General features: G+C 44.9%; 1 protein-coding gene across 6 annotated transcripts in view; it reads right to left on the bottom strand.

The window, feature by feature from the left end:
* The window catches only part of LOC145344245 (monocarboxylate transporter 2-like), a 208,563-nt gene that overhangs the window by 97,600 nt on the left and 92,197 nt on the right, over nt 1–18,766 (bottom strand). For 3 of the 6 annotated variants that reach the window (XM_080191268.1, XM_080191267.1, XM_080191275.1), the window contains exon 2: nt 15,618–15,706. The exons of the other annotated variants lie outside the window; for them this stretch is intronic. The gene's annotated coding sequence lies outside the window, so the exon portion shown is untranslated. The remainder of the gene's footprint in view (nt 1–15,617; nt 15,707–18,766) is intronic. 6 annotated transcript variants of the gene reach the window in all.

The following is an 18,766-nucleotide window of genomic DNA, read 5'->3' as shown; positions in this document are numbered from 1 at the left end:
AAGGCCGTCTGTAAGCGCGGTATAAAGCGATCGAAGATTAGATAATGGTTTATTACACAAGGATGGTCTTATCTTTACACGCACAGCAAAGATAAACGGAGTGAGAAAGAATGCCGCAATCGCTGAGAATCTAAAAAGGCTGTTATTTTATCCATAAATCTGTTCAGATCTGTCTCTGAGCACCTGAGGGGTGTTAGATTTAATTGTCCCAATACACGCCAGTCGGTTTTGTAAGCTTACAATAATTCTATCTTGAAAGCCATCACTGGATTAGTCATTTGTGTTCAAGGCTGGAGAAACCAAACTGGAAGGGGTGTATATTCATTAGCCAATCAAATCTACCTGGCAGGTAAGCATTTTTTTGATTGGCTGACACAAAGGGCCTTGCTTGATGCTGTAATAACTAAGCCCAAATTTAATTACGAGAAATTAGATTAAGGGATAGCAAACAGCTTCCATTGTAAGCAACCAAGATAACGTTTACCAATAAGCCTGACCTCCAATGTAATGCGGAGATGTGGCATAAAGTTGCTTCAAGGTCATAAATATCACTGCCGCACCTTTGGGAGCCTGGCGTCATTTCTCTGTGCACTGGCAGTTTTGCATTATCACTTGCAGTTTGTTTTAAAAGTTTCAAGTTTATTTATTAGTGTCACAAGTCGGCTTGCATTAACATTGCAATGACATTACTGTGAAAATCCCCTAGTTGCCACACTCTGGCGCCTGTTCGGGTACACGGTGGGAGAATTTAACACGGCCAATGCATGTCTTTCGAACTGTGGGAGGAAACCGGAGCACCCGGGGGAAACCCACGCAGATGCGGGGAGAACGTGCAGACTCCACACAGACAGTGACCAAAGCCGGGAATCAAACCCAGATACCCGGTGCTGAGGTAGCAGTGCTAACCACTGTGCCATCGTGCTGCCCCAGTATTGTATGTTGTAGTAGTGTACTGGCATGTACTTCGTACGTAAGCGTGTGAATGTGTTTATGTCAAATAATGTTGCCAATATCCCAGATGACCATTGGCTGCTCTCCCCCTTTGAGGGGAGAGCTGACTGGTGGTGATTTAACCTCAGGATCACCACACCTCAGGCGAGGGACAAGGTTGAGAAGTCGGTGCCTTCATGGATAACGTCAGCCAGAATGGGAATTGAACTTGCGCTGTTGGCATCGCTCCGCATCACAAACCAGCCGTCCAGCCAGCTGAGCAAACTGACCTCCTGCAAACATTTGCACATGTACACCAGACTTGCAAGCTACTCTCTTCAAATCCACATACATGAGACTCAGCTGGTCTTGAATGTTATCAACACAAAACTCATATCAACCCACATCTAGTCAATCAGATAATCCACTTCCTATATCTTATTTTTATTCAATCGTGGGACATGGGCATTGCTGGCTGGGCCAGCATCTATTGCCCATCCCTAGTTGCCCAAGGGCAGTTGACAGTCAACCACATTGCCGTGGCTCTGGAGAGCAGACCAGGTAAGATAGGCAGATTTCCTTCCCTAAAGGACATTAGTGAGCCTAATGGATTTTTCCAACAATTGACAATGGTTTCATGGTAATCAGTGGATTCTTAACTCCAGATTTTTTTTTATTGAATTCAAATTCCACCAGCTGCTGAGGTGGGATTCGAACCCGGGTCCCCAGAACATTAGTTTCTGGATTAATAGTCTAGTGATAAAGCCACTCGGCATCGCCTCCCCACAACTTTGAAGATGTGGAGATGCTGGCCTCGGGCTGGGGTAGGCACAGTAAGTAGTCTCACAACAAAGGGCCTTTCTTGATGTTGCAATAACTAAGCCCAAAGCGAGACTTCTTACTGTATTTACCCCAGTCCAATGCCGGCATCTCCACATCATGAACTTTTTAAGGAGAGACTCTGGAATGTATTGAGCACTTCCCACAACTTGATAGCCACCTCCCTCTAAAGGCCATCAATGAGGAGGAGATCCAACACTGGGATCAGCTGTGCCAGCTCCGCTCTCTATTAATTATAACAGTGAGTGTTTGATGATAAGGAACTCCGGAAGGAAAAAGAGGTCTGAGTCTAAGCGTAGTTGTCGTCACCACACCCCTACAGTGCAGTGAGGCTTGGACTGTATAGGAACAACACAATAGAGCCACTGAAATTTCATCAGCAATGCCCCCACCACATCCTCCATATTCAATGGAAGGACCATAAAACAAATACTGGTCTCCCAGAGGAAAAACCAGTTCGGACCAGTATTATCTCCCCCTTCTATTGGTGTTCTGTTTTAAATATTCAAGACCAGCAATCTTAGATCATAGAGTCCCTACAATGCAGAGGGAGACCATTCAGCTCATCGAGCCCGCGCTGACAAACATCCCACCCATCCGCATAACTTCACGTATTCACCCTACTAATCCCCCTGACACTTAGGGGCAATTTAGCACAGCCAGTCAACCTAACCAGCATATCTTTGGGCATTGGGAGGAAATCCACGCAGACACGGGGAGAACGTGCAGACTCCACACAGACAGTGACCCAACCATAGAACTATAGAACCCGCAGTGCAGAAAGAGGCCCTTCGGCCCATTGAGTCTGCACCGAACACAATCCCACCCAGGCCCATACCCCTACATATTATACCCACTGATCCCTCCAACCTACACATCCCCGGACACTAAGGGGCAATTTCTTTGCATGGCCAATCAACCTAACCCGCACATCTTTGGACCGTGGGAGGAAACCGGAGCACCTGGAGGAAACCCACACAGACATGGGGAGAATGTGCAGACTCCGCACAGACAGTGGCCCAAGCCGGGAATCGAACTCAGGTCCCCGGTGCTGTGAGGCAGCAGTGCTAACTGTTGCACAGACTCGCTATGGAGCGTCTTTCCCAGTGGATACAGCAGCCACTTAGACTGTTGTTTATTTCAATGGGACCATCATATCCTACCAGGCCCGACCAATGTTTACAAAGAGCAAAAAAGTTTGCGACATATCAATTCCAGCTTCATAGCCGGAGTTTTCCAGCTGTTTCACAGCTGCATGATTGCTTGGTCCCGCTGCAGTGACTGGGGATTTGACTGAGCGCCAAACTCTCCATCCTCACTCGCAGCGGCAGCGGGGCGTGAACAGGCGGAACATTCCGGCGCGTGTCATGACAAGTGTAGCGAGTCCTGATTTGATCCGCTAAGTCTGGGATTTTACGGCGTATTTCACTTCAATGCGTAGCAAAGCTCTCTGTTATTGCTGAACTAGAATTCTGTGTGGAAGTTTGAGAGAGTGAAATGTTAATTTGCTGCACCCATTCCTTACGTTCCTGCCAGCGTAAATATTCATCACTGTAAGTGTGGCGAAGATTACAAATGACAGGTAAAGACAGCTGTGTTCTAAAGATCATCTGCCCAAGTTCTTAAATAGTCAGGCACTTAACTTTCGTAGATTTTATAGTTGGCCAGCACATGTCCTCTAACTTGCCTGAGAAAGCTCTGAAGTCATATTTACGCACTGATAGTGCTAATATGCAATTGTTGCTTTCACCTTAGAACCTAAGGACTAGGAGCAGGAGTAGGCCATCTGGCTCCTCGAGCCTGCTCCGCCATTCAGTAAGATCATGGCTGATCTTTTCATGGACTCAGCTCCACTTATCTGCCCGCTCACCATAACCCTTAATTCCTCAATAAGATCATGGCTGATCTTTTTGCGGACTCAGCTCCACTTACCCACTTGTTCACCATAACCCTTAATTCCTTTACTGTTCAAAAACTTTTCTATTCTTGCCTTAAAAACATTCAATGAGGTAGCCTCAACTGCTTCACTTGGCAGGGAATTCCACAGATTCACAACTCTTTGTGAAAAACTCAATTCAATCCTAAATCTGCTTCCCCTTATTTTGAGGACATGCCCCCTAGTTCTAGTTTCACCTGCCTCCCTGCTTCTATCTTATCTATTCCCTTCATAATCTTATATGTTTCCATAAGATCTCCCTCATTCATTTGAATTCCAACGCTGTGTAGCCCCAGTCTACTCAGTCTCTCCTCATAAGGCAATCGTCTGAACTCTGCAATCAACCTAGTGAATCTCCTCTGCACCCCCTCCAGTGCCAGTATATCCTTTCTCAAGTAAGGAGACCAAAACTATACACAGTACTCCAGGTGTGGCCTCACCAGCACCTTATACAGCTGCAACATCATCTCGCTGTTTTTAAACTCCATCCCTCTAGCAATGAAGGACAAAATTCCATTTGCCCTCTTAATTACGTGCTGCACCCGCAAATCAATTTCTTGTGATTCTGCTGGTGAGAGTCGGAGAGGACATGTCGAGTTTCAAGCTCAAACAGTCATTATAGTTTTGGAGGCTGGTGGAAAGTCAACCACTTCCATCTTTGCCGACTCCACAAGCTCCTCAACATTAAGTTGCAAGTTCTGGGTCTGGAAAATCCAACTGTGGTGGACTACATCATTGCAATACTCAATCTTATGGCCACATTATGAACACACCTTCCTTGGCCATCAAGTCCTGATTTGATTTTGATTTGATTTATTATTGTCACATGTATTGTTGTTTGTCCATCGTCATCGACACCATTAGTCATTTTGAGGCTGGTTGTGGTGTGTCTGAAGATGACTGATCAGGCCAATTCGGGCACGGAATGTCCTGGCACATATTGGACAGACTTGTGTCGACACTGTAGTTGTTGCACTGGTGGCTCTGGACTTGCACAGCTCGCGCTTAAGTTGTGCTTCAGCAACACACCTTGCTTCGTGAGCTTGACAGCCTTTGTGGATGAGGCAGCACCAGGTAGGGCAGTTTTGTGCCAGCGTTTCCCAGGTGGTCGTGTCAATGTCAAGCTGCTTCAGGGAGGCCTTGAGTGTGTCTTTGAAATGTTTCTTCTGCCCTCCATGCGAGCATTTTCCAGCAGAGAGTTCCCCAAAAAGGAGCTGCTTGGGTATGCACTCATCTAACATACGGATGACATGACCTGCCCACCAGGTCTGCACTCTCATCAGCAGTGTGTGGACTGATGGTAGACTTGCTCTCGAGAGAACTTCAGTGTCTGGTACTTTGTCTTGCCAACGGATGCGTAATATTCTGCAAAGACAAGTCATGTGGAAATGATCGAGCTGTCGTGCATGCCTTCGATACACAGTCCATGTTTCACAGGCATACAGGAGGGTAGTGAGTGCCGTAGCGCTGTAGACCTTCAGTTTTGTTGCTGGGCTGATTCCTCGATGTTCCCATATAGAAAGCAGAACTTGCCTTTACTATTAGTGACATGTATTAGTGTCCATTGAAAAGTACTGTTTCTTGCATATTATTCAGACAAAGCATACCATTCATAGAGAAGATCCCACCGGGGTGGGACTCAAATCTGGAGCTTCTGGCTCAGAGGCAGAAACACTAATCCACTGCACCACAAGACCTCCAAGGAATCCTCCCGAATGTTCCATGCAGCAGAAGCCTTATTTAAGCCAATGAACTCCTATTGCATTTGGGGTAACAGTATGGTTTTCATTAAATGCATACGGTACACGTGTGCATGTGATGCGTCCTGTAATCATCAGCCACGCTGCCAGCGATTAGCTACTGTTGTTCAGTAGCCTCTGTTTTGTCATGGCGTCTCAAGTGTCGATGGCACAGGGAACATCCGCCGAACAAAGGTATTATGACTGCTGCCAGGCACTGGTCATTGGGCCGTGGTTGCACACAAGATGGACATTTAGGAAGAGCAGATCATTTCGGCTGTGCTAAGTTACAGAGCTGACAGGTGGCGCCTGCAACACGGTTTGTGTGCAGTCAGTGGCACCCTGGGGAAGCCTCAAAGTCACGTGCTCATTTCACCTGCTTCTCTCTGGCAAGAGAGAGTTAAGTATGTTCTTGGAGTGCAGTGTCTCAATAAATACCCCCTTTAACAAGTGTCAACAAATGGGAGGATGTTGCAATAAGTGTCTACTGCAGCTGGAAGGAACAAGAAGCATAAAGGTTCATGGCTATAAGAACTTAAAACTAGGGGCAGGAGTAGGCCATCTGGCCTCTCAAGCCTGTTCTGCCATTCAATAAGATCATGGCTAACCTTTTCAAGGACTCAGCTCTACTTACCCGCCCGCTCACCATAACCCGTAATTCCTTTACTGCTCAAAAATGTATTTATCCTTGCCATAAAAATATTCAATGAGGTAGCCACAACTGCTTCACTAGGCAGGGAAGTCCACACCTTCGCAACCCTTTGGGTGAAGAAGTTCCTCCTCAACTCAGTTGTAAGTCTGCTCCCCCTTATTTCGAGGCCATGCCCTCTAGCTCTGGTTTCACCTTCCAGAGGAAACAACCTCCCTACTTCTATCTTATCTATTCCCTTCATAAATCTTATGCTTCTATAAGATTTCCCCTCATTCTTTCAATGAGTATAGTCCCAGTCTACTCAGTTTCTCCTTATAAGCCAAACCTCTCGACTCCGGAATCAACCTAGTGAATCTCCATCTTTGCTACTGTCTGAGCCTGTGGCTTTGACTGCACCCAGTTTCATTGGGAACACCTGAACAGACATGGACATGCCTGACACACTATCCTTCATTGAGGTGCAGGGAGGCAAGTGAACATCTGAGATGGATATAGCCTCCTGCTGGAAGACCTTCTACCCTTGCTTCCTTTTCCAGCACCTTTTATTCCTCCGCCTCACCTCTGTTCATTCTCCACCAGGCTGGCAGCCGAATACAATGCAATCTATTGCATCCATGCCTGGGAGCCAATGGTTTGACCAGCATCCTTATTGTCAGGACATGCCATACCACTCCATGCAGACTATGGCAACTTTCAACAGATCTGAAAGCCACCAAGTATTGGGAGGGTATTGATAATAGGGTGGTATCTCTTAAAAAGTCTTTGTAATCTTGGGTAGACTAATGTAAGTTTTTATTAACAAGCAGAACCATTCATGCATGTCCAGGCTAGGAACCACCTCCATGGCCTGAACTTTCAGGACACTGAGCGCGTTTTTAAAATTCATTCATTGGACATGGGCATCGCTGGCTGTGTGAGCACTTATTGCCCACCTCTAGTTGCCCTTGGAGGACAGTTGAGAGTCAATCGCATTGCTGTGGCTCTGGAGACACAGACCAGGTAAGGACGGTTGATTTCCTTCCCTAAAGGACATTAGTGAACCTGACGGGTATTTTTTCCGACAATCAACAATGATCAGATTCTTAATTCCAGATATTTTTTATTGAATTCAAATTCCACTATCTGTCATGGTGGGATTCGAACTCTAGTCTCCAGAACGTTAGCTGAGTTTCTGGCTTAATAGTCTAGCGATAATACCACTAGGCCATCACCTCCCCATCATCTATCTGCCACCCATCATCCTGACAGTTGGCAGGAATCTACTGCTATTTTACACTCCCTCCCCATTTGGAACCTGCCCATGGCAGCACTCGGCGGGGGGGGGGTGGGGTTTGTACACTTCAATGTGGTCACCTCAGAGAACGGAGGTCCAGTTCCCTCAGTCCTTCCTTATTCCTCATAGGACAATCCTGCCATCCCAGGGATTAGCCTTTTACAGCATTCACTTTATAGCCAGTGTATCCTTCCTTAGGTAAGGAGAGTAAAACTGTGCACCATAGTCTATTTGTGGTCTCAACAAGACTCGATATAACTGTAGCAAGACTTCCTCACCCATGTGCTCAAATCCCTTTGCAATATAGACTAATAATACCATTCGACTTCCTAATTGCTTGTTGCACCTGCATATTAGCTTTTAGTGTTACGAACAATAACTCCCAGATCTATTTGGACATCAACACTTCCCAATCTCTCCCCAGTTAACAAATACTCTGCGTTCCTTTCCAACCAAAATGGATAACTTCATATTTTTCCACATTATAGTCAATCTGCCATGTTCTACACTTAGTTTGCCTCAATCCTTAAATTAGAAATTTAATTTATTTCAAAAGTTATTGTTACGGTCGCCATGAAGACCAATTCACAGTTTATTTGGCCACAAATTATTTATCATTGCATTACAATGAAACAGCATACAGGAATGCTTGGGTATAATGAGTGCCTGGAGAGGTGCTAAATCCACTCAGAATGCTGGCAAACTGAAGGTGATACAAAGTACAGAGTCAAAATGTTCTGCTGGGATATTTTTACATCGTGTCGTGGAATAATGTGTGCTACTTAGAAAATCATAGATACCTATGTTTAGGTTAGGTTGATTGGCCATATTAAAATTGCCCCTTAGTGTCCTGGGAGGCATAGGTTAGAGGGATTAGTGGGTAAATGTGTAGGGATATGGGGGTAGAGCCTGGGTGGGATTGTGGTCGCTGCAGACTTGATGGGCTGAAGGGCCTTTTTCTCTACTGTAGTGTTCTATGATCTATGATCTATATAGATGTCCAAGAAATTACTATAAGTATCTTTAACGATTGTCCTGAATAACTATCAACATGATAGTTTTAAAAAGGTGACAGGTCCTATATGATTTTGAACCCCATTAGATGTACTAATCAATATAAGGTCACTTTCCCTTTACTAACGGCTGTAACTAACGTCATGACATCCTCACTAAAGGATTTAGAATCGGGACCTAAACTCAAGCAATTGTCAACACTTGATTACCAAAAAAAAGGACAGGCCATTTTATTTTGTTGCCTGATTATTGTGCTGGGAGAGCAGAGCTGGCAAATATTGACACATCCCCCAGTTTCCCTGTCCTAACTTCTCAAAGGTGACATCGGTGTTCCACAAGAAAACAGTAATTTCAATGTATATTAGTCTACAGCAGGCAGAAAGCTCTCAGAAATTAACAATGGTAGAATGTCCCCTTTATTGGGGTGCTCCCTGAGGGCCACGTGATCGGGCAGGACCCTATGGGCAGGCCACACGAGAAGCAAAGACAATCGACTGCAAGAGCCGCGTCCTGGGTCGGGGAGGGACCTCAGTTGGAGCCATGGAGGAGAAAGGAGTAGACGCATATTGCACTTCTGTCAGACCATCGCTTGCACGTATATATTGTTGAATATGAACCCTTCATAACTTGTAGCCACAACTACTTGCATTCAAAGTTATTACATTAACTAATGCTGAAAAATGCTTGGCCCCACAAGAACAAAAATCAGATGAGCTCACAGTTCCTCAGGGAATCGCCGCAGAGAAACCATTTCAAACCCCATGGACTATCAGGAGACAGCATGGTCTTCACACACTAACACACACACTCACACACACATACACACACACACATACATATGTATGCACGCATGCACACACACTCACACACACATGCACACACACGGGTGAATACACACATGCACACACACACACGCACATGGATGAATACACACATGCACACACACGCACGCACACGGATGAATATACACACACACACACACGTGAGCACGCAAACCTTGTACTTTGACCCATTTTCATTCCCATTTCTCATCTAGCCTTCCACCTGCAATTCCATTTTCATTTTCTGCACTAGCTAGCCATTTACAGATGACTGGTTCCATTTGTCATTCTGGTAACATGTGAAGGGGGAAAGAATCATTTAATAGCAAAAACAAATCAAGCTCTTGCTGTAAGATTGCTTATGTAACGTGTATTCACTGTCACATGTTTCAAAGCACACAAAGCCCAAAAGCATTAAAAAACACAGACATCAGTTTGAGTGCCCAAGGCCAACATTAAGCAAGGGCGATGGACAAAAAGATATTTGAATAGTTCCTGAAAAGGACTGGTTATTTACTGAGCAAATTAAAAATAATATGAAGTTCAACAGATCCCAGACAACAAATGTTTCTTGAAGATTACTTCTTTATAATGCTAGGCTGGTCTAGCAGAGTGGCATAGTGGCGCTGTGGTTAGCTCTGCTGCCTCTTAGAACCAAGGAACCAGGTTCAAATCCGGTCTTGGAGTGACTGCCTGTGTGCAGTTTGCACTTCCTCCCCGTGTCTGCGTTTGTTTCCTGCGGGTGCCCCGGTATCCTCCCACAGTTCAGAGATGTGCATGTTGGGTGGGTTGATCATGCTAAATTGTCCCTTAGTGTCAGAAAATGTATAAGTTAGTGGGGTAAATATGTGAGGTTACAGGGATAGGACCTGGGCAAGATGCTTTGTCAGACACTCAGCACAGAAATGGTGGGCTGAATGGCCTCCTGCACTGTTGGATTCTATGGTCTCCAATGATGCAGTTCAGGGTTTAAGGAAAAACTTTGCATTTATATCGTACCTTTCACAACCAGAGTTTTTCCCAAAGCAGACAATGATGTACTTTTGAAGTACCGTCACTGTTGTAATGTAGAAAACTGCAGCAACCAATTTGTGCACTGGGTACTCCCACTCACAGCAACGTGATAACAACCAGATAATCTCTATTGCCCATGTTGGTTGAGGGATAAATCTACTAGCTAGGACACCAGGAATAACCCTTCCATTATTCATCAAACTAATGTGAGAGGATGTTTGCAATGACATGAAAGGGTGCAGATGCTGTCTCGGTTTAACACTTCAACTAAAGGACGACACCTTCAATGGTGATACAAAAGTCTGAGGTCACATACCAACCGACTCAAGGACAGCTTCTTCCCTGCTGCCATCAGACTTTTGAATGGACCCCACATTAAGTTAATCTTTCTCTACACCCTAGCTATGACTATAACACTACATTCTGCACTCTCTCCTTTCCTTCTCTATGAACGGTATGCTTTGTCTGTATAACGCAAGAAACAATACTTCTCACTGTATATTAATACGGGAACAAAGAACAAATAAAATTACAGCACAGGGACAGGTTCTTTGGCCCTCTAAGACTGTATCGACCATGCTGCCCGACTGAACTAAAACCCCCTCCCCTTCCAGGGACTTTATCTCTCCATTCCCATCCTATTCATGCATTTGTCAAGACGCCCCTTAAATGTTACTATCATATCTGCTTCCACCACCTCCTCTGGCAGCGAGTTCCAGACACCCACCACCCTCTGTGTAAAAAACTGGCCTCGCACATCTACACGGTTATTACCCCGTACATGGTTTCCTCCCACAGTCCAAAGATGTGCGGGTTAGGTTGATTGGCCACGCTACATTAACCCTAGTGTCAGGGGGATTAGCAGGTTATATGTGGGGTTACGGGCATAGGGCCTGGGTGGGATTGTGATCAGTGCGGACTCGATGTGCTGGATGGCCGCCTTCTGCACTGTCAGGATTCTAAGATTCTATGTGACGATAATAAACCAAATCAAATCGCATCTGCACTGGGGTGGGGAGCTAACTTTGATTTTTGCTCTTCAGTCCTGTTGTCGGACTGGAAGCCAAAACATCTGACCCAGAGGCAGCAATGCGGAAGGCACAGGGATTATAAGGTGCATTAGACTCTATTCCATAATGCTAAATTGCAACTGTGTGTAAATAGATGTATTAATGACCGTAGGGCACATGGTTTTCTTTGGTCGACTGGAGACTAATTGATCTTCAGGTTAACAAACAGTTAGGTTAGCATGGTTTTAAAATGTTTGTTGTCAAAGAATTGTCGCAACCAAACCTGTATGCGACGCAGAATCGTACTAGGAGAATGACAACTTCACCAATAAGTTTAATATATATCTCTTCTTTGTAAAAAAAAGAGAATCGTGGCCAAGCTTTTCTGGCCTCCCCTCCGTGTGTTTGCCATGACTGGAGGTGGCCAGCTGTGGGATCTTCCAGTCCCGCCATTGTCAATGGGATTTCCCATTGAATCCACCCCACACCACCGGGAAACCGAGGATGGGAATGTGCCAACACCAGCAGGTCTGGAAGATCCCACCAGCATGAATGGCGTGAAGTTCCAGCCTGTGTCTTTATGAAAAAAAATAGTATTTTTAGTAAATTTAATAAATTTACACTGCAATTTAAAAATGCTGGGAGCTACAGCCTAAAATCATATTTATTTATTAGTGTCACAAGTCGGCTTAATGCAATGAAGTTACTGTGAAAATCCCCTAGTCACCACACTCCGCCCCTGTTCGGGTACACTGAGGAAGAATTTAGCACAGCCAACGCACCTAACCAACATGTCTTTTGGGCTGTGGGAACAAACCAGAGCACTCGGAGGAAACCCATGTAGACACAGGGGGAATGTGCAAACTCCGCATAGTGACCCAGGCCAGGAATCGAACCCAAGTCCCAGTTCACGCTAACCACTATGCCACTCCAGCTTATAAACCAGGCTGGTGTCTATCTGCAAAGTTCCCTAACCTAACAACCAATAACTTCGCTTTAAACAAAGCCCCTGTTTATGGAAGACAAATTGGACGCAAGTCTTGAAAGGAATACAATTCCACGTTAGCAGCAGAATAAAAGACATTTTAATTAAGTTATACGGATGCATAAATCAAATGCTTCATAAATCAGTGAAATATGACAGTAATCGCCATGGGTGTGTTTCAGAATGACTCATGTGGGTGCGTGCTGCTCAATTTGGGTCACAAGGAGACAGCTTTGCTGAGCGTCTCATAACCACTAATAATAAAGCCTCTCTCTGTTTTGTCTCTGAGGAATCGAATAAAGTCCCGATTTTAACAAGACACATCCAATGGGAATGGACACCTTTCAAACAGAACGCTGATTTATATCCCACTCAAGCTCATGATTACATTGAGTTCAATGGAGCATAAAATTAAGCAAGGTGTGAGTGTGACAGCTCAGTGAACACATTCCAATCTTCCAGGCATGTGAGACTGAAACTAAACCTCGCCAGTGATAAAGAGCGCTGTGTCGATGAAAAGATGGCACAGTGGTTAGCACTGCTGCCTCACAATCAAGGCCGGCATTCCAACATGATCACAATCAAGGGCCCAGGTTTAATTCCTGGCTTGGGTTATTGTCTATGCGGAGTTTGCACATTCTCCCTCTGTCTGTGTGGGTTTCATCTGGTCGATATTTATTGGTTATTAGGTTAGGGAATTTTGCAGATGGACATGAGCCTCGTTCATGAGCTAAATTCTCCCTCAGTGTACCTGAACAGGTGCCGAGTATGGCGACCAGGGGATTTTCATGGTAACTTCATTGCAGTGTTAATGTAAGCCTAACATGAATAATTGTAACATGAAAAATAAATAAATAAACACTGTCTGGGAGGGAAAGAGCATTTGAGGGGAGAGTATTTTACGTCATGGCAGCAATATGAACAGGTTTATCAATTTCAACATTCTATGTCATCAAGTCATGCACATTTATAAAAGATATTTTCAAATGGACAGAGGCCCTTTAGATCAGTAACATTAGTATTATTTTTAGTTTTACTTGTCCACAGAGATGTAATATAATGATACCATAACTCAACAAGAATAATATTTAGTTATTTCAGATGAGTATTTGTCAAATGTAATTATTGTAATTCAAAAGAGGCCATTGAGTCTGTACTGACTCTCTGACAGAGTATCTTACCTAGATCCTCTCCTCATAACTCTATGCACATTTACAATGGCAAATCCATCTAACCTACACATTTAGAGATACTGAGGGGCTATATAGTATGGCCACTCAAACTAACCTGTACATCACTGGATTCTTGGAGGAATATACAGGGAGAACGTACAAACCCAACACATACAGTCACCCAAGGCTGGAATTGAACCTAAGTGCCTGGAGCTGTGAGGCAGCAGTGCTAACCACTGGGCCACTGTGCCGCTCCTTATCTGCAACCCTGCAAAGTGCTCCTTGTGAGGCTCATTGAGTATAAGCTCCCCAGCCAACTGGAACTCATTACCTGTAGCCTTATATAAGATAGGCCCAGGACTGGGCCGGGCCAGCTGCACTGTAGCACCAGGCAGGGACTAGTGTGCGTACAACACAGTAGTGGCTTTACTTTACATTCTGTAATAAACTATGTTCCTTTCCAAATGGGGTTTCTGAGTCATCATACTCTCCTTGCGTTTTCATGGTTAATTCTCCATTCTTCAGTTGTCTCTTGTACGATATCAGCATAGCCATGATGGTGCGAAGAGCCTCCTCCTATGAATAAAACGTAAATGTCGCCACAGTCCCAGATGACCTTTGAGGGGGAGAGCTGACTGGTGGTGATTTATCCTGAGATCACTGCACCTCAGGTTGTGAGGTGAGGTTGAGAAAGGTGGAGCCTTTGTGAGTAGCCTCAGCGGTTCCAAGAATTGAACCCACACTGTTGGTGCTGTACTGCATCACAAACAATCTACAGAACTAAGAAACAGGAGCAAGAATAGACTACATAGCCCCATAAGCCTACTTCATCTTGTAGTACAATCAAGGCTGATTGTTGGCTTCAACTCCATCTGTCTGCACTCACACAATATTCTCCAATTCCCTAATAGATCAAACATTTGATCGTCTCAGCCTTAAATATATTCCATAATGGAGTGCCCACAAGCTTCTTGAGGTAGAATATTTCAAAGATTCATAACCTTTTGCGCGAGTAAACATCTCCTCATTTGAATCCCACATGATCAGCCTCTTAGCCTGAGATTGTGATCCCAGTTTTTCCTCAGACAGCCAAAACATTGGGTAGGATCTTCCAGGCAGCAGCAGTGATGGCCCCAAACTGGCCAGTAACGGGATCTTCTGGTCCCGCTCCAACAAACGGGGTTTCCTACTGAATGCACCCTCCCTGCCCCAACTCCCGCCAGGAGACCCAGGCCAGGGTGCTTCGGCGACAGGACCAGAATATCCTGCTCGCATGAACGGCAGAAAAATTCTGGCCAATCTCTCAGTATCTACTTGATCAGTCTCCTTCAGAATCTTGTGTGTTTCAATGAAATCACCTCTCATTCTTTTGAACTCCAGAGAATCAACTCAATTACCTCAGCCTCTCATCGCAGGACAACTTCTGTGGGGAGGTGATGGCCTAGTTGTATTATCGCTAGATTATGAATCCAGAAACTCGGCTAATATTCAGGGGACCGGGGTTTGAATCCCACTACAGCAGATGGTGGAATTTGAGTTCAATAAAAAATATTTGGAATTAAGACACTACTGATGACCATGAAATCATTGTTTTTTTAACAATTGACAATCTGGTCTACTGATGTCCTTTAGGGCAGGAAGTCTGTCATCCTTACCTGGTTTGGATTACTTGTGACTCCAGAGCCACAGCAATGTGGGTTGACCCTCAATGTCTCTAAATGTGGAATGACTCTCAAATGCCCTTGGACAATTAGGGATGGGCAATAAATGCTGGCCAGCCAGCATGAATGAATAAAAAAAACCCTGTCCTCCCAGGGACCCATCTTTCTAATGGTATCCTGGGTAAGCGGTTAGGCATTTGACCATTGGTGACCACCAGTTAACCAGGAGGAGTTAACCAGGAAAGTTTGGCTTGCTCGCCAATCTTCTCTCCTTTTCAAACCAGATGCAGGCTTTGGTTTGAAAAGGAGACTGTTTTTCTCATCCTTGCCAATTGATTTCCAGGTGGAGATTGGAAATGTGCCCTACAGAACAAATCATAGGTACCAGCCTGAGAATGGACCCACTGCGGCTTGGTGCATTATCAGTATTTAATCTAACAATGCAAAAACATTCATAAGGGGTTAGTATACCCAATGGAATGTGCATTACTATCAGAACAACAGAGATTAAAAAGGAAGACAGACCCATTAAATATGCATTTGAACTGCTTTTAAGTCGGAATGACTTACCAAGAGCAGAGAATCCACAAGTAAATGTATCTTTCTGCCGTTTTCTAAAAGGTTCACTTCATAGTTCTCTCAATGTCACCACTGTGCACCTGGGTAGATAATTAATTCTTATGACTGTCAGGTTCTCACTGTCTTTTGCATGCTGCCAAAACAAAGTGTGCCTTCAACGGCCCACAGAACAGGGACAAAACAGAGGCAGATTGCCTTGTGGACAGCCACAACCACAATGTTAATCAGAACGTCAGATATCGGAGCATCTTCCAGTATTTGGAGATGCCTTCAGGGAAACACTAATTGTAGTAATCACTACTCATTAAAGGTTTATAGAATATACTTATTTATACGTTGTAAATATATATAGTTACATTTAAGCAACAGGCATGAAAACCATTTTAATTTAGTTGTACAGTAGCATATTTCACAGAGATCTGATGACCTAATTGAGCAATTTCCATTGAACACGTATAAGATTATGAGGAACGTGGACAGACTGGATAAGGAGCAGCTGTTCCCCTTAGAATAAAGAGAAAAAGAACAAAGAAAATTACAGCACAGGGACAGGTCCTTCAGCCCTCCAAAGCCTGCATCATCCATGCTGTTCGACAGAATTAAAACCCCCTACCCTTCCGGGGACCATATCCCTCTATTCCCATCCTATTCCTGTATTTGTCAAGACACCCCTTAAAAGCCGCTGTCGTACTTGCTTCCACTACCTCCCCCTGGCAGCAAGTTCCAGGCACCCACCACCCTCTGTGCAAAAAACTGGCCTCGTACATCTCAGTTGAAGAGTCAGTCACGAGGGTACATAGGTTCAAGGTGAGGGACCGGAGGTTTGGGGGGGTAAAATGAGAGGAAAAATCTTTTTACCCAGAGGGTGTTGACGGTCTGGAATGCACTGCCTGGTAGGGAGGTGGAGGCGGGTTGCCTCACATCCTTTAAAAAGTATCCGGATGAGCACTTGGCACATCATAACATTCAGGGCTACGGGCCAAGTGCTGGCAGATGGGATTAGGTGGGAGTTCAGGTGTTTCGAATGTGTCGGTGAAAACTTGATGGGCCGAATGGCCTCTTCTGCGCAGTATGATTCTATGGACACAGTTAAAAGTTCTAAGATAGGCCGCTAAAGCTGAGAACGAAGTCAGAGAATTTGGCGCCTGTGCAACAGGGCTGTCAGCATCTGGGAAAAGGAAAACAAAACAGTTTTTAAGTTGTCAGGTGCTGCAAGGCCTACATCCGAAACATTGATCTGTCTCATTATTTTCAGATGATGAATTCGCTGTGCTCCTCCGGCCTTTTCCAGATCTGCTAATTAATGCACCAAGTTTCTGCCTCACCATTCAACATGACTTAATTCTCTATTTTGTAACTCGGAGGAGTCTCCGAAATGTCACTGCAATTCCCCAGAGGAAGCGTTTAAACAAAACCTGTACCACCTGACATTTGCGGAAAGGTGAGGGGGGGTGGGGATTTCCTGGCCGCTGTTGCCTTCTATTCTAAGCGGCATTATTTTCTTGTACTTGGCAACCCACGTACAATCACATGCACTAACACAATCATTCATTCCTAACCTTCAGTAGCCCTTTACACAGAGGTGGTGATATACAATTGAATTGCTGTCAGCTGGTTCAGGTCTACTTGTTACATTTCATAACAAAACAACACCAATAAAAATTTGTACCTTTGCGTTAAAGTATGCATCGGGAATAATTCCCAAAGGAAAAAGTAACTTTTCTTTTCTGCTTACATTCAGGGAAGCAGCAGGATTATAAATGTGACTTTGGCTTTCCAAGAAATATGTGGTGCTGCACATTTCAATATCACTGACGCAATATCACTTACACATTTGACGCAGTCAAATATTCATATTAACAATCCTGTCAGGGCTTTAGTCAATCCTCCCTCTTCCCCTTAGCAGCCATGAAGCTCCATTGGATTGGCCCATGATTATATCATAGAATCCTGACAGTGCAGAAGGAGGCCATCGCGTCTGCACTAACAATCCCACCCTCTGCCCTATCCCCTTAGTCCCATATATTTACCTTACTAATCCCCTGACACTAAGGGACAATTTAGCACGGCCAATCCACCTAACCCGCACGTCTTTGGAGTTTGAGAGGAAACCCCACACAGACATGGGGAGAACGTGCAAACTCCACACAGACGGTTACCCGAGGCCGGAATTGAACCCAGGTCCCTGGCACTGTGAGGCCGCAGTGCTAACCACCTTGGCAAAGTACTGCAGTGCCACTTCTTTCCACAATGAAACTCTTCCACTCTTTAGCACCTGCTATCAGGCACATTGGAAGGGCGTACACACCATTGGCCACGCTATGCTCACACTTGCCATGGGCCATCAAGCTCTGAAGTGGGGCTTGAACCCAGGGTTTCTAGTCCAGAGGTAGAGATGTTACCACTATGCCACTGTCCTCCTGTGACTACATTTTAAAAAATGATTTACAGGTATTTGGCGTGTTTGTTAACCCCTTACTGTGTTTATTCTGTGTAAAAAAATGCAGGACTGAACTTCTGGTTAGAAGCTGGTACTCCTTCTGTATGCAATCCTCAACTCTCAAACCTGACCCAATCATCCCATTTTAAGGAATTTAAATTCACCACACATCTCTTTGCCAATAAATGACACTACAGACACTGAAATCCATAGAATCACTACAGTGCAGAAGGAGGCCACTTGGTCCATCCAGTGTGCACCAACCATAATTCCACCCAGCTCCTATCCCCGTAGCCCCACGAATTTACCCTGCTAGTCCCCCTGACACTAAGGGGCAATTTACTATGGCCAATCAGCCTAACCTGCACATCTTTGGACTGTGGGAGGAAACTAGAGTGCCCAGAGGAAACCCACGCAGACATGGGGAGAGCGTGCAGACTCCGCACAGATAGTGACTGAAGCCGGAAATCGAACCTGGGTCCCTGGCGTTGTGAGGCAGCAGTGCTAACCACCGTGCTGCCCCTGCAGTGACTCTGGTGACCCTGCGCCAGGTAATCCTAACATCTGGATAAAAGCAAATTGCTGCGGATACTGGAATCTGAAACAGAAAATGAAGGAAAATCTCAGCAGGACAAACATCTATCAGTTTATGAATTCATCATCTGTTATATGTTGCTGTTCTGTTCCAAAAGACCATTTG

Source organism: Carcharhinus amblyrhynchos, chromosome 6 (genome assembly GCF_965287045.1).
Source record: "Carcharhinus amblyrhynchos chromosome 6, sCarAmb.v2.hapA, whole genome shotgun sequence".
Lineage (NCBI taxonomy): Eukaryota > Metazoa > Chordata > Chondrichthyes > Carcharhiniformes > Carcharhinidae > Carcharhinus > Carcharhinus amblyrhynchos.
Note: the sequence above shows the minus strand (reverse complement) of the source record. Positions and strands in the feature narration are given on the sequence as shown.